Source organism: Pteronotus mesoamericanus, unplaced genomic scaffold (assembly GCF_021234165.1).
Source record: "Pteronotus mesoamericanus isolate MK-2021 breed Mesoamerican mustached bat unplaced genomic scaffold, CSHL_Meso_final scaffold_125, whole genome shotgun sequence".
NCBI classification, from domain to species: Eukaryota; Metazoa; Chordata; class Mammalia; order Chiroptera; family Mormoopidae; genus Pteronotus; species Pteronotus mesoamericanus.
Genome location: NW_026555304.1, coordinates 8,323,319 through 8,338,982, shown reverse-complemented (window position 1 = coordinate 8,338,982; position 15,664 = coordinate 8,323,319). Strand labels below are relative to the sequence as shown.

The following is a 15,664-nucleotide window of genomic DNA, read 5'->3' as shown; positions in this document are numbered from 1 at the left end:
CCATCAGTAGATGATTGGATCAAAAAATGATGGTACATATACACAATGGAATACTACGCAGCAGAAAGAAAAAAGAAGTACTAAACTTCGCAACAGCATGGATGGAACTGGAGAGCATCATGCTAAGCGAAATAAGCCAGGGGGCGAAAGACAAATACCATATGATCTCACCTATAAGCGGAACCTAACCAATAATGCAAAGAAGCAAGGCAAATATGACCAGCAACACTGAAAGGAAAAGAAATCAACAGAGACAACAGTGAAGCGGGGGGCAGGGAAAGGGAAGGGAAGGGGAAAGTCAAGGAACATATAGCAAGGACTCATGGACAAAACCAAAGGGGAAGAGCTGAGGGAGGGAAGGTGGGAGGGGGCAAGGGAAAGAGGTGGGGGGAAGGCAGAGACAAATGTATTTAAAAAGTAAATAAATTAATTAAAAAAAAACTAAAAAAAAAAAATGTGAGTAAATACATATCTATCAATAATCACCTGAAATGTAAAAGGTTTAAATGCTCCAACCAAAACACATTGGGTAGCTGAACAGATAAGAAACCAAGATCCATATATATACATTAAAAGGCAGAATCAATATGCTTTCAAGTTCACACAGTGTAGAGAGCTTCAAAAACATCTTCCAACACAAGCCACAGCGAAAAAAGGAAAACATTCCACACCGGGGTCCATTTGTACACACGCAGCATGCATGAACCCCCATGCGTGTCGACATGCAAAACGCTGCAGTGAAAGTCAGATGACACAATATTTGCCATTACTGTACTACATCTCGTCTCATCTCCTTATCTTTCTCTTCTGATTTATTCTGTCCTGTTAGGTTCCATTAGAAAAGGTGGCTGTTAACCTACTAACTTACTTTAATTTCGGGATCCACGAGTGGCTGTGCCCTGCAGGTTGGAAAATACTGCTTGGATCATCCTTCTGTGACGTCGTTCTTAAGGCCCAACCTCTGAGCAGAACACTGTGTGTGTCTCATGAGATTTCTCTACAGGGAGGAAACAGACCAACAGCCAGTGCAAGTACTTCTGTTGGTTTGGAATCAACTGGCCATCACAGATTGACATGTCCCCCCAGATTCACACACTGAAGTTTCAACCCCCAAAGCTCAAAATTTAACTGTATTTGGAGATGGGGGTTTAAAGAGGTAATTAAGTTAAAATGAGGGCATCCGTGTGGGCCCTATTCACATATCACTGGTGTCATAAAAAGAGGAGATTAGGGTATGGACACGCAGAAATGGAAGACGACACGAAGACGCAGAGAACACAGCAGTCTACACACCAGGGAGAGAGGCCTCAGGGGCAACCAGCCCTGCCCACCCCTTGATTTTGGACCTTCCAGCCTCCGGGACTGGGAGACGATAGATGTCTGCTGCCTAAGCCACTCAGTGTGTGGAGCCTTGTTACACAGCCCAAGCTGACTAACACAGCTTGTTAGGTTTTTCCAAGGTCCTAGGAATATCCTGCCCTACCCCTGGTAGAAGCTCAGACTTCTACCAAGTTCTCACAACACTGTGTTCATATCTTTGCTGTTGAAGTCACCACACTATACTTCTTTTAAAAATGTATTTATTTATTTTTTCAGAGAAAGAGGGAGGGAGGGAGAAAAGGGGAGAGAGAAACATCAACATGAGAGAGGAACATTGACCGGTTGGACCCCATTCCCGTGTGCACCCCATCAAGGGACCAAACCCATGACCCAGGCATGTGCCCTGACTGGGAATCGAACCAGTGACTTTTGGCATCGTGGGACGATGCCCAGTCAACTGAGCCACACTGGTCAGGGCAACCACATTACATCTTGATGAGGAATATGCCTTGCTCCAGAGCTCTACCTACATCCTGATGCAGGATACTTTGTCAATAAATGCTTGTTTGGTTGAAGGCAAAGTGAAAAACTTAAGAATAATAATTGTATCCTTCGAGGCTGTCTCACAAATCGTTTTATACATTTTTTTCCTCTGTCTTGGAGCAGGCTCGCCTTCACATGCAAAGTCTATTTCATGATTGGCTTTTGCCTCTCTGCCCAAATTCACTTAACCGGTCATTCCCACAACAAAATGACTCCTGTTAGTGGCCAATGGACAGCACACTACGTGGGATAAAACTTGCTGCCTGCCAAAAGGACTTACCCAACGTATTTAATGTAATGTAAAGACACAAGGGTCTATTGGATCCCATGGGTCAGTATAGAGATGTTTCTGGGTCAGATTTTTTTTCTTTTTTGTCACAGCAATAAGCAACATGGCCAGTGCCTATATGTGAAGTTATTTTTATGGGTTTATAGGAAGACATCAACAGATGCTCTTAGTATCATAATAAATTATTTGAATTCTCTTAACACAGTGCGAGTGCAAACCCTGCTTTTGCACTGTGCCTGAAGGTCCCCTTTCCCTGTGGCTCCTGCCCCAGAGGACACCCTTCCTCTGCCCTCTCCACAGAGCCTGGGTGTGGGAACTGTGTCTTCACTCCTCGATGCTGTTTCTAGACCATTCCCTTCCTTTAGAGAATCTCTAAAGCCTCCGGTGGTGAGTCTGTCATCACGGATGCTCCCCACATCATCCTCTCCTTGCTGCAGCTGTCTTCAGAGCCCCGGGCCGGTGCCCCCTTTCCTGGCACATGCTCTGCTCTCCAACACAACTCCTGTCCTGGTTCCTAGGATTTCCGAATTCACAGAGATGCCCTGACGGCCTCTTCCTGACCACCTGATCCTCACCCAGACTCAGAGACACATGCAGCCCATGATGTCACTTCCTACCTCAGCCATCCTCTCTCCTCTCTCATGTCATTTCCACCTGGAAACCCCTGGCTCTCCAGCTCTCAGGAACATACAACCCACACGCTGGTTTCATAACAGTGACCATGATCCTGGTGTGGCCTCATCACACCCCATGGCATATGGCAATCGTGTTTACTCTTTGTGTGCCCCCCTCTGTCTCTCCCCAAACCTCCAACATGGCCCCTTCCTAGTCGCTACACAATGTCCTTAATGGCTTCTTCCCAGGAGCCCAGAAGCAGTGCAAAAAGAGTCCTCAGTGCTCCCTCCCTGCGTGGCCATCCTCTCTGCCTCTGCAGCCCCACCCTGTCTTCCCTGAGTTACTGATCTGGAACCTTCTGAGCTCCCACCAAGAACTCTGGGTCTAAGCCCCTACAGCCCCACTCAGCTCCTCTCTCCAGAAATCCTCCCCACCCTCCTCCACATCCTCTCTTTCCCCTCGTCCTTTCTCCCACATCAACAACTCGCCTCACATCTGATCCACCTTCCAAAAGTCCCAGAATTCTCCCCTGCCCCACTCCCACCACAGCCTTCCCTTCCTAATTCCCTTTCAAGCTTCCACACACCCTGTAAATGGAAGTGGCCACTGCTCCTCTCTGAGTTGGAGGCTTCCAGTCTCTTTGAATGAAGTCGCTGCTTTATCACAGCCTGTCTGGTCTGAGGCCTTAAGGTCCTTAACGTCATCCCCATCTGTCTCCTGGCTTGAAGGGGAACCCCCTGGGCAGTGATGATTGTCCACTGGGTCCTCGATCTCAGAGTAGGGCTTGGCAAGCCAGGGGCAGGTGATGCGTTTTCTTCCTTAGATAAAGAAGTGAATGACTTTTCGATCCCATCCTTTCCTTCTAGCTCTTGCAGTGGTAGGCCTGGTCTGCAAAGCCTAAAATATTCACGACCTGCTCTTTACAGGAAAAGTTTGCCACTTCTGCTGTAGGCTGTGGTCTGAATACTTCGGTCCTCACTTGACCCCTGGTTTCTTAGACTGGGTGCATTTATTGGGTTGGCCAAAAAGTTCGTTTAGTTTTTTTCAGTACGATGGCCCTAGTAGTGCCTAGTTGTCTTCAACTTCATTTGAAACAACTTTGTTACATTGTGCTGTGACAGCAGTCATTTCAGAGTGCGCTTAAAAAAGCTTATCAAAATGGTGAATTTTTGTGCAACCATTTTAGGATTCACGATGGAAAAAAAGTACGCAAAATTTTGCCGTATTAGGCTTCATTATTTCAAGGAAGGTAAAAACGCAACTGAAACACAAAAAAGGATTTGTGCGGTGTATGGAGGAGGTGCTGTGACTGATCGAACATGTTAAAGTGGTTTGCAAAGTTTCTTGGTACTATTGACATTTTGGCCAAATAATTCTTTGCTGTGGGGCAGTCTTATGCATTGAAATGTGTTTAGCAGCACCCCTGGCCTCTACCCACTGGAAGCCAATAGCAGGAGAGAGCCCACATACTCAAAACACCCAAATCAAAAAAATTAGTGGTGAAAATGAAAAACGTGTCTTCTATTTTACGGAGGAAAACTAAACCAACCAAATAATCCTGCACATTTTGTTTGCTTGCTTGTTCGTTTGTTTGTTTGTTTGTTTCTTAGTTGGTGAGTTTTCTTTTTCTTTTTCTTTCTGATGAATTTTCCTCCCTCTAATTTCTTATGCATGAGAGAAGAAAGATTCTGCCCAGAGTCTTTCAGGCATACCTTAAGTGGTGGCTTCTACTTTGGTGATACATTTAGTTAGAGGTGAAATACAACGAGATGAGACAAATCAAGTGAAAATATCGAATATACTGTAGAGTTTTAGAAAACTATTGGAGTATTGTAGTTTCCTCTTGACCATGTCCTTTTTGAAAGGGGGAATCCAAACACTTGTTCTGAAAGACTTTCCCCTCCTATGCAGTTTGTTTTACACCGCCACTCTCTGACCCACCCACGGTTTTAGGTTTAAGAGGACCCACGGAAGCCTTCTAGAGAACTGGTCAGCTCGCTGACCCTCAGCTGGACTGGGAGATAGGAGATCCAGCCCTTCAGAACACTGTAGGATTCCAGTCAGTTGCCTGTGTTCCCCAGTCCAGGTTCTTCCAAAGTCGAGTAACGTAAGCATCCCCTCCAAGGGTCTCTATTGTTGACTTGTCTTGTGTTTATTATAATATTGAATATTGTAGCTTTTCAAACACGGCTCCTGAATTCTATGACACTCTTCCCAAGAAGATGCGACATAAGTGCCCCTCCCTTGAGTCTGGGTGGGCTGGGAGAGGGGGTGGAAGTGGAGCAGCCGCTGGGGATGCAGGGTCAGAAATGCCATTCCGCTGCCATCGGACCTGCCTGAGTCTTCTGTGCTGGGAAGGTGACTTTAGGTGTTCTAACGGATGGCCCTGGCTCCACTCCCAGCCCACGGTCAGCAGGCCAGTGTGCTGTTTTGGAAGTGTGACTCTGGTGAGCCTTCGGATGACTCCCGGTCTGCACTGGAAACCGCCCAGTGGAGCCTTTCCTGAATTCCCAACACACAGAATGAAGAAGAAACAAAGATGACTGACTGTTCTAAGCGCCAAGTGTCAAGTGATTTGTTACACATCAATAATAACTGGAACAAATGTGTACCAATTTGATAAAACACCTTATGCTACTAGTTCTAATGAAACCCTATAAAAACTGTGAGTTGAATAGAAACAAAATGAAAAAGCAATACGTTCTGTTTGTTCTAACTCAGCCGTGGCCCTGGAGGTCACTGTGGCCCTTGTAGCAATGGTGTGTGCTCTGAACCTGCACACCTGAACCGTGCTGATTGTGTGATGATGCGATTGTTTATTTATTTTTTTCTACTAGGACTTCTCCAAGCCTGCTGGTTTTATGGGGGATTTTTTTGGTGGGTTTTTTTTTGTTTGTTTTTTTTTTTGGTTTCCTCTTGGCTGGAATGTACCAGTTGCACTTTGTATCTGTGTTATGATTGCCTCCGGACAACTCGATCATAAACATACCTGCAGCTGCGGCACTGGGACCTCTCCTTAACGGCGCCAGGTTACCAGCGGTCGAGTAAATGATTCAAAGACGTAATAATACACTTTTTCAAAGATTATCAACCACATGATGTTGTCGGTCTTTAGAGACCTTATGGAGGACCTGTGACCCTCTGAGATCATGCCCTCCCCACTTCAGTTGGAGAAATGCTGCCGTGGACACCCCTGGAGAAAGGTCAGATTTTAGGCTAATGGCCATGAGCTTGGGATCGTGCAGCCTGGAGCAGCCCGCACCCTAAGTCTGCATCCTACAAAAGCCGACCGAGGGACAGAAAATTGAGGTCACTTGTATGGGTGGGGGTAGCCAGGGGTGTAGTGCAGCCCGGGGGAGGGCGGAAATCAATCTGGAGGGAAACCCACCCAAGAGGTGAGGTGAGACAGCCGCCGTTTACAGCAACCCAACCCTTGGGAAGGGCTCCCACGCCTTCTGCCCCCTGTGCTCATGGGCACATGGCCTTTCATGGACCCACAAGGTACTTGCCAAGCAATTGGAAGGTGGAGCTGGGCTGGTGAGGTCCAGTAATATGGGGGGCACATTGTAGGAGGCCACTGCATGACCCCATTTCAGGATAATGCTTAAAACAGAACTTGTGATCACAGGGAAGGTCCATTTTATTGAGAATCACATTTAGAGGATAAGGCACAGATTTGTGGTGTGGTAATATGGCTGTTTCTTTACTAACACAGCGAATAAGCCCGAGCAATGGGTCTGAGGGTGTCTATAATGTTAACAGTGACGAGCTCACACAGTGATTCAGGATGAGATGACACGACTGAGACCTCTAATGCTGACAGAGCACCAAGTGGCACAGAGGCTGTTGTGGTTTGTTACCCACAGTCATAGTGGAAGGAAACATGGTTACAAAACAGTGAAAACAAAGACATAACTTTTTTTCCCCTCCCAAGTTCTCAAGCCCCTGGCATTCTCCTCCTGGACGCAGGACAGAGCCTGGGGCTCATGTCGAAGGGGCCACACAGGTAGGAGACACACCTCACAAGCAGCACATCACACACGTTCCCCTGGCTGGTAGGCCACCCCAGTGCAGGTGCACCCTCAATGGATTCCTGACGCCTCCTGTGGTCCAGCTGGTGCTCTCACTCTCTAACTGACCCAGACAAGCTCACCTATGCGTGGCTCCTGTGTCACCAGCTCCCATGGAACACGTGGACGTCGGTCTGGGACTCAGCCCACCTTGCACACCAAGGAAGCGTGGCGGGGGGACCGCTCACCCGCTGAAACCCTCCTGCTTGGGAACAGCTGGTCGGAACAGTGTGAGAAGCACAGGGCACAGTGGCTGGCCTCCTAAGTACAGGTGCAAACGCAATCGAGAATTCTAGAACGGTGGGAAATGCGCCCTTTTCAGGGAGCAGTGGAGACCCATGTGGCCAGGAGCAGAGGGATGGCCAGTGGGACTTCCCACTGCGTGGATAGGTTGTGCAGACAGGGCCCGTTTGGGGCTCTCCTCTGCAGGGAGAAGGAGAACATCTGACCAGTCCTAAAAGCAACGAGCAGTTTATTCAGCGACGTTCAGAGGAACACACTAACTGCAGGGTGACTGGGGCACAAGGCAGGACCGGAGTTTCTAACAAAGTCCCCAGAAGCACGTGACGTGAAATAATAAAGAACAGATTGGAAGTCTGGCGGAGAGGAGGGGGAGCACCAGGGGTCATAGTTTCTGGAAAGACACTGAGGAGCAGATTTCTTGCGTCTGACGTTCACACGCCTGAACTATGCAACCAGACAAACATCTATGTCTCCCCTCCAGTCTGCAGAGCCTGTCCTGGGAGCCTACGAGGACTATTCTTGCATTTCAGTCTTCCCGCCGCCCCGATTACTCTGCAGTTTGCCCTAGCCCTCCGGAACTCCGCAGGCCCCCAGAAACCCTAGACAGTCCTCATCCCTGGGTCAGGCGGGCTGACCCCTCCCGCCACTCTGTGCCTCCTTCAGTCTGTGCTCAGAGCTGGGGGCTGCCAGGCTTTGAAGGGAAGGGACGCGAGGTCTGGACACTTGGCTGGGGGCCCGGTGGGTTCAGCAGGAGGATGGGGGATGAGTGCACTTTGCCTCATCACATCCAATCATCACAGGGTGCTGGTGCGCCTGAGAAAGCTGTCGGAGCAGGACTGCTCACTTCCCTGCTCTGCGATGCCTGCAGCTCTGTGAGGCTGGAAACATGGGGATTCTATCGACCTGACTTTGGCCAAAAGAGAAGCGCGATGTGACTCACCCTTGAACATTTCTCTCAGCCTGTTCCTGATACGTTCTCCTGGCTACCTACTTCCTGACTGTGCTGCACTGCCTATTCTAAGACCCACGATTGTTCACGATCTGACATTTCTGAGACCCAGATGCTGCCACCAGCCAGGAGGTGAATTGTGGCGTCATTGCGGGAGCAACAGCTCCATCGTTTGTGTTCGTGGGGACACAAATAGATGGAGTTAAACTTAAATTCGGGTGTCCATGATTTTAGCTGAAAAGTCACACTACGACGCATCATCGCAAGTTACGTTCGGCATGTAAGACTGCCTGGGTGTGCACCACCCAGTATCAGAATTGAAGGTAGAGGACAGTGACGTGTGTGTCTCCCATGCCTGACTCGCACTCTGCCTGGGCATGCCAATTCCCTCTTCAGGAAGCTCCAGGTGACTTCAAGCAACAGGTAGTCGGACAGAGAGACAGTGAGGTTTTGGACTCAACTAAATAGGAAATATGGGTGAAATTAGAGGTTCTTTGATGGACTTCAGCACTGTACTGGTGATCCTAACGGTGACAAAGAGGTCCAAAACGTGGGTAGATTATGATAATATCCTTTAACTCCAGACACACCTGTGAATGCCAGAAACAACCAGGATCTATAGAGTCTGACCCTGAAGATGTGTGAGTCCACCTTCCACTGGGGCGCAAGGCCTGGAGCAGGCAGGGGTTTTGTTTACTTTTTCACTGCGGTCATTCCCAGCAGCCTGGCGCATAGTAGGCAATCACTAAATATTTGCTGAAGCAGCACCTAGTTCAACAAATATTTAGTGATCTCCTACTGTGACTGAAGAAGAAGAAAATGTAAGGGTCTGAGCTCATGTGTGTTTTTGTCACTTTGGTGCAAATCTGTTGTTTTTAAATTACCATCATTCTGTCTTTTTATTTTTTTACTTTTATGTTTTCTGACAGTGGTGCTGCACCCTCCTTCCTTGTTTCAGGGCGCTGCTCTTCACCACTCCATGGAGGTTGGTTGGGGCTGCTCATCACTGGGGAGGGGACCGGATCCAAGTACAAAATACGCACTCCCAAGGAAGAGAGCCGTGGGGGTGGGGGCCACACAGGGCTTTCCCAGCACAGGACTCCAGCTGCCTGAGTGCGCGGGGCTCCTGCCCATTCCCACCCTCTCATGTCTCGTGTGCAAGCCTCCCCATTATTTCTTGGAGACACCCGGGGCTACCAGGATGAGTTAAAGTAATCAGAGTTGTTTTCCATTGCCCCAACCAAAAATCCTCGATGAAAAACACTAGATTACAAAACAACTGCATTTACTCTGGAGTTCTCTGTTTCGTTTTGTTATTTTCCTCCCTCCAATAGCTGGTACTAAATCGGCAATGCACTCGACATGTTAGAAGTGAGGAAATGTTATCGCGCTGGATGCGGGCTGGGCTCTCGTCCCTCACTAGTGCGGAGACTTGTGCACCAGCCTCCCACTGGCTTCTGCTTTGGTTCACAGTGACCAGCCCCCATTCTGCCCCTTGGGTCGAGGTTCTGCAGTGAGGGTCTGGCAGTCTTTCTGCAGCTTGAATTCCAGCAGTGAGTCTCTGGGGTTCCGAGGCAGGGGGGTTCTTGTCCTCACGGCCCAGGGCTCCAAAGCCCCTCTGAAATTGTAGGCAAACTTGTATCTGTGTGTGCAACATTTTGGGAAGTGTGGCCTTAGCTTTGTTCAAATTCTCAGAGGTTTGTTCCCTGACTCCAGTAGAGGCCCATTGTCTGCAGGAAAGAATTCGTATCCTTCACATGTCTATGAGCCCTTCTGCTGGCTGCCTTTCTCCCTTGGATTCTATAAATCCAACAACTGTAAAGCCCTTGTAATTCTTGGAACATGCTGAGATGCGTTATGTTTCACATCACTGTACATGCAGCAACTTCTGCAATGCTCTCCCTATACATCCTCCCTGCCCCTGGCCAGTTGGCACCCTCGCCTCACCTTCAGCACTCCCTCCAGACACGACGCCCTCTGTAGAGCTTGATTAGCCCCTTAGAGAAAATTGGCTTCCCTGTGATCCGACTGCATCGCCCTCCACACGGATCTGCTCCTGTGCACGTCCTGGCGCTGTGATCCTGGGTTCTCCTCCTGTCAGTTTTGCGGGATGAAGGACCATTCCTCTGGGACTGAAGTTTTTCCTTTGCATCCGGCACACTGCTGGCCACATAGCGGGTCTCAAAATGGAGGTAGGATAAACGAACCTTCCCGATAGCTACTAATACTTTCTCCCCTGGGATCCCCAGATCATCTTGACTTCTCGCCTCAGCATGGGTGAGTTATTTGGGGGTGGTTTTACCTGCCTCTGCAGAGGGGAACTTATTTGAGGCAGATTGTGTCTTCCGTTCAGCTGTGTGGCCACAAAGGGCTCCACAAGGTTCTGCTGCAGCTCGAGGTTAGGAGTGGGTCTGAATGAGACTGCTCACGCATCCCTGAACATTTCAACATGGCATTGGAGACATGCAGCCTATTGGACTTGATTTTCAGTTGCCCTCACTTTCTCATATTAGAATTTTCAAAGAAGACACGGGGCAAGTACAGTGTTGTTTTTGTTTTTGTTTTTGTTTTTTTTTAATCAGAGCATTTTTTATAACATTATCTCTCAGCTTTCAGTCATTTCAAAATCCAGGATCTTCTGAAAATCTCTGTTGAATTTAAGGACTCATCCTGGAACAAGAAATCTTCATTTTAAAAACGATCGAGAGGAAAACAGAGGACAGTGCAGAGGCATATTTTAGGTCCAAAGACAGTCTTCTGTGCTGCAGAACTTAGCTTTCCTAATGGTTCCCTTACTGCCTCCCCTCTCAGTGTGGCCATTGGGCATTCTTTTCTCTCAGACAGGACTGGAAATCCTTGAGGTCTAAACCAAATTGCTTTTAAGTCTCCTGTGTTATTTGGCCCAAGACCTTTCCCCCCACCTCCCTTAGCATGCCTGCCCAGCAACACAGAAAGAGACGCCAGTCAGGCCAGGTGACGCCGGTTTTGCCCTGGGCAGTCATCAACAGGCAATCTGAGGGCTCGTTCCTGTGGTCAGAGCCCTGGTTTCCATCCCTGAGAGGCCAGACGCCCCCCGCTCACCCGCGCTCACTGGGATGGGTGGTGTGGTCAGCAAAGCCACAGGTGGGCTGATCAGAAGGCTCTGGGGACCCTGAGTGATTCTCTGGATCAGGGGATATGGGTGTGTTTTCATCATTTCTACAGCACTGGGATCATGGCTCTGGTAATAACGATCAAGTTCTCCCACTGGGCAGGCAGCAGGACACTGTGAAGGACCTGGCTGCTGATAAAGGCTAGGGCGAGTCGTGGCTGACGTCAGACTTTGCAAAATGTAACTGATTCTGATTTTTCTTCAACACTAGTCGCTATTCCCTACCTATTCCTACCTAGCTAAATATTTCTAGGGTACTTGGGGTAGACAGCATCCACGGTGGCCCTCAATGGACGCCACCCCCTGGCTCTGATACCCTGTGGAGTCCCCTCTGACATGGCCCAGGTGGGTCTGCATGGTTATTGGCATATGGTGTAAGTGATGGCATGTCACTTACATGATTAGGTCAGGAGAAACACTGTAACTTCTGTCGTGGTGCTGCCCCCGCCCCCACTCACTTGCACCAGGGGAAGCCAGCTGTCATTTCATGAGCAGCCCCAGAGGTTGGCCCGTGTGGGGAGGAACCAAGGCCTCCAGGGCACAGTCAGTGAGGTGCCGATGGCTGGTGACAACAGTTTCAAAGTGGACCCCGGCCCCAGTTAAGCCTTCAGATGAGACTGCAGCCCCAGCTGACAGCTGGACCTCAGCCTCATCAGAGACACTGAGCCAGAGCCGCCCAGGTGAGCCACTCTCAAATAATTGGACTCAGAGACTGTATGAGCCTTGGGGTAATTTGTTCTATAGCCATAGTTAACTAATACAACCTTTATGGAGAAATGACAGAGGTTGCATAAGTATTTTCATGTATAAAGTATCGAAACCACAGTGAGACTATTATTATGACCCTTTTCAGACAGTGAAAATTAAGTTTAGGAAGATTGACTTAACGAAGATCACATTGATCCATGAACCAGCTGCCATTAGAATTTAGAGTTTCAAGTTTTAGCATGCATAGAATTTTGCGTGTGTGTGTGAATTTCTGTTCATTTTTGTTTGAAATGAATGGGAAGAGAAACTCTTTCTTGAGATCCATGACAGTCCAGGTGTGCGTGGCTGGCTGCTCTTGCTCATTAGCCATATTCCAACAAATCCTTTTGTTAAAAATAAGATCTTATTTATTTATGTTTAGAGAGGGAGGAGGGAGGGAGAAAGAGAGGGAGAGAAACAATGATGTGCGAGAGGCACGTAGATGGGTTGTCCCTTGCTTGCTCCCAACCGGGGACCTGGCCTGCAACCCAGGCACGCTCTCCGAGTGGGAATCAAGACAGCGACCTTTCGGTTTGCAGGCCAGCACTCAGTCCACTGAGCCACACCAGCCAGGGCCCAACAAATCCTTAAAAGCTACAAATGAAGATGAGTGGGAAGCAAACATGGAGCAGGAAATATCTTTGATCTGGAGACTTGCAATTGTACAGGACTGGCAGGAGGCATGTGCACTCTGGTGCTGATTATGGTACCTAGCGTTAACTCACCGAGTGCTGTAATTGGTTGATCTTGGGTTGAAGATTAATGCTGTGACTTTCCTGTAGTGAAAAGAGTTGCAGCTACAACTGCACGCAAAGGCTGCAGCGTGTTTCTCTTACAACGTTTATACACGTGGATTCATGAAGTGGGAGAGCTCCATTCCAGTGGAAACTCGCAGAGCACAGCCTTAGCCGGGGATGAAACTTAAAATGAAAGGAAGTAGCTGAAGTTCCTGGGCCGTGTGTCTCTTTCGCCAGGACTATGTATTCTCAAAGAGACTTGAACTGAGGTTGGAAATACAAGCAACTAGGTGGTGGGGGTTAGTGTCCAGGAAATGGGGGCCATTGTCCCAAAGGAGTGTTTCTCCTGTATTTTGTTCCCACACTACTCAAGTCGGAATGGTCCTGATGGGTGACAGGGAGGGGGTAGTAAGAGGTAGCTCCACCATTTGGTGTTAAAAAGACAGTATAAGTGAGTATTTACTGTGGGGCACGTGCTGCTCTGTCTTCTCTCCATAGTAACTCATTCAACCACTTCCAGTGTTCTTCTGTGGAGCGAACATGGAGCACGCTACAAAATATTAGGAGGAAAGTAACAAATAGGAAAAGTTAGCATCCATTAAGAACGTGCCAGGCATTATTCTAAACACTGACCAACACTCATTCATTTAATTTGCACAGTCATCCTATGACATGGCTACTCATTATCCACGGTTCATACATAAAAGCTGAGGCACAGAGAGGCTTAATATCTCGCTCAAGGTAACCCAGTGAGAAACTTTCTGAGCTGGGAATGAACCCCAACCATGTAGTCGGAAAGTCTGTGTTCTTAGCCATTAATTTTCACTGAAATGGAAGTGCATGCCCTTTAAGAATGTGAAGCCTAACTACTGCTTGTAAATTGAGAAATTACAAACTTGCAAATCAAAGTTTATGTAGCGGAACTTCACAAAAAGTCCAAAAGTTCGTGCCAGGCATTATTCTAAACACTGACCAACACTCATTCCTTTAATTTGCACAGTCATCCTATGACATGGCTACTCATTATCCACGGTTCATACATAAAAGCTGAGGCACAGAGAGGTTTAATATCTCACTCAAGGTAACCCAGTGAGAAACTTGGAATTAGAATTAGAATTTTTTTCTAAATTAGAATTAATTTAGAAAAAAATTAATATAGAAGAAAGCTTGGAAATTCAAAACAACAACAACAACAACAACAACAACAAAAGAATGTGACTTTTCTTAGGAACTACTTAGTATACATAATAAAATTTATTATGATTAGTATGGTACTTTTTCTGGACCAACAAATAAGTGAGACAAACAAGGAAGTTCAGAATCACACAAAACTTGTATGGCTTTATTAAAGTCACTTTCTTCCTTCTTTTTTTCTTCCTTTCTTTCTTCCTTTCTCTCTTCCTTTCTTTCTTCCTTCCTCCCTCCCTCCCTCCCTCCCTCCCTCCCTTCCTTTCTGTCTTTTTTTTTTTTTTTTTTTTACTGTTTGACCAAGCCATTGAGATTTATTTTTATTTCAATGACTACATTTCAAACTTTATAAATTTTTTGGATTCTTTGCCATAGTTGCCTGGTCTTGCTTTCTACAGATTTCTTTCTCATATTTTCAATTTTATCTGTATAATAATTTTAGCTGTATACCCCTTTGATAATTTTATTTTATGTTTTAAGTTAATATATCTATTTTTCCAAATACATTTGTCTCCGCCTTCCCCCACCACGTTCCCCTGCTCCCCTCGCCCCTCTCCCTCCTGCAATGCTTCCCCACTTTGGCTTTGTCCATGAGTCCTTGCTATATCTTCCTTGTCTTGCCCCTTCCCTTCCTTTTCCCCCGCCCACCCCTCTCTCCTTCCCTCTTGTCTCTGTCGGTTTCTTTTTCTCTCAGTGTTGCTGGTCTGATTTTCCTTGCATCTTTATTTTGTTGGTTAGGTTCTGCTTATAGGTGAGATCATATGGTATTTGTCTTTCGCCCCCTGGCTTATCTTGCTTAGCATAATGCTCTCTAGCTCCATCCATGCTGTTGCGAAGTGTAGTAGTTCTTTTTTCTCTCTGCTGCGTGGTATTCCATTGTGTAAATGTACCACTTTTTTTGATCCAGTCATCTACTGATGGGCATTTAGGTTGCTTCCAACACTTGGCTATTGTCAATTGTGCTGCTATGAACACTGGGGTGCATAGGTTCTTTTGAATTGGCGTTTTGGTATTCTTAGGGTATAGTCCCAGCAGGGGAATCACTGGATCAAAAGGCAGTTCCATTTTCAGCTTTTTGAGGAAATTCCACACTGCTTTCCACAGGGGCTGCACCAGTCTGCATTCCCACCAACAGTGGACTAGGGTTCCCTTTTCTCCACAGCCTCGCCAGCACCTGTTGTTTGGTGATCTGTTTATGATGGCCATTCTGACTGGTGTGAGGTGGTACCTCATGGTGGTTTTGATCTGCATTTCTCTGATGGCTAGTGATGCCGAGCATCTTTTCAAATGTCTCTGGGCCCTCTGTATCTCTTCCTCAGAAAAGCATCTGTCCAGGTCCTTTGCCCATTTTTTGATTGGATTGTTTGTCTTCCTGGAGTGGAGTTGTGTGGGTTCTTTATATATTTTGGAGATCAAACCTCTATCTGATGTATCATTAGCAAATATATTTTCCCATACGGTTGGCTCCCTTTTCATTTTGCCGAAGTTTTCTTCCGCCGTGCAGAAGCTACTTATTTTAATGTTTATCCTTGTTTATTCTTTTCGTTATGTCCCTTGCTTTAGGAGACATATCAGTGAAAAAATTGCTGTGTGAGATATCTGAGAGTTTCCTGCCAAAGTTCTCCTCTAGGACTTTTATGGTGTTGCAACTTATATTTAAGTCTTTTATCCATCTTGAGTTTATTTTTGTGTATGGTGTCAGCTGATGATCCAATTTCAATTGTTTGCATGTAGCCGTCCAGCTCTCCCAACACCATTTGTTGAAGAGGCTATTAATCCACTTGATGCTCTGCCCCCTTTGTCAAATATTAG

At 47.1% G+C, this 15,664-nt stretch overlaps 1 pseudogene; it reads right to left on the bottom strand.

Annotated features, from left to right (window-relative positions):
• The window catches only part of LOC129082264 (actin-related protein 2/3 complex subunit 1B-like), a 60,355-nt pseudogene extending 52,177 nt beyond the window's left edge, over positions 1-8,178 (bottom strand).
• Positions 8,179-15,664: the final 7,486 nt, after the last annotated feature.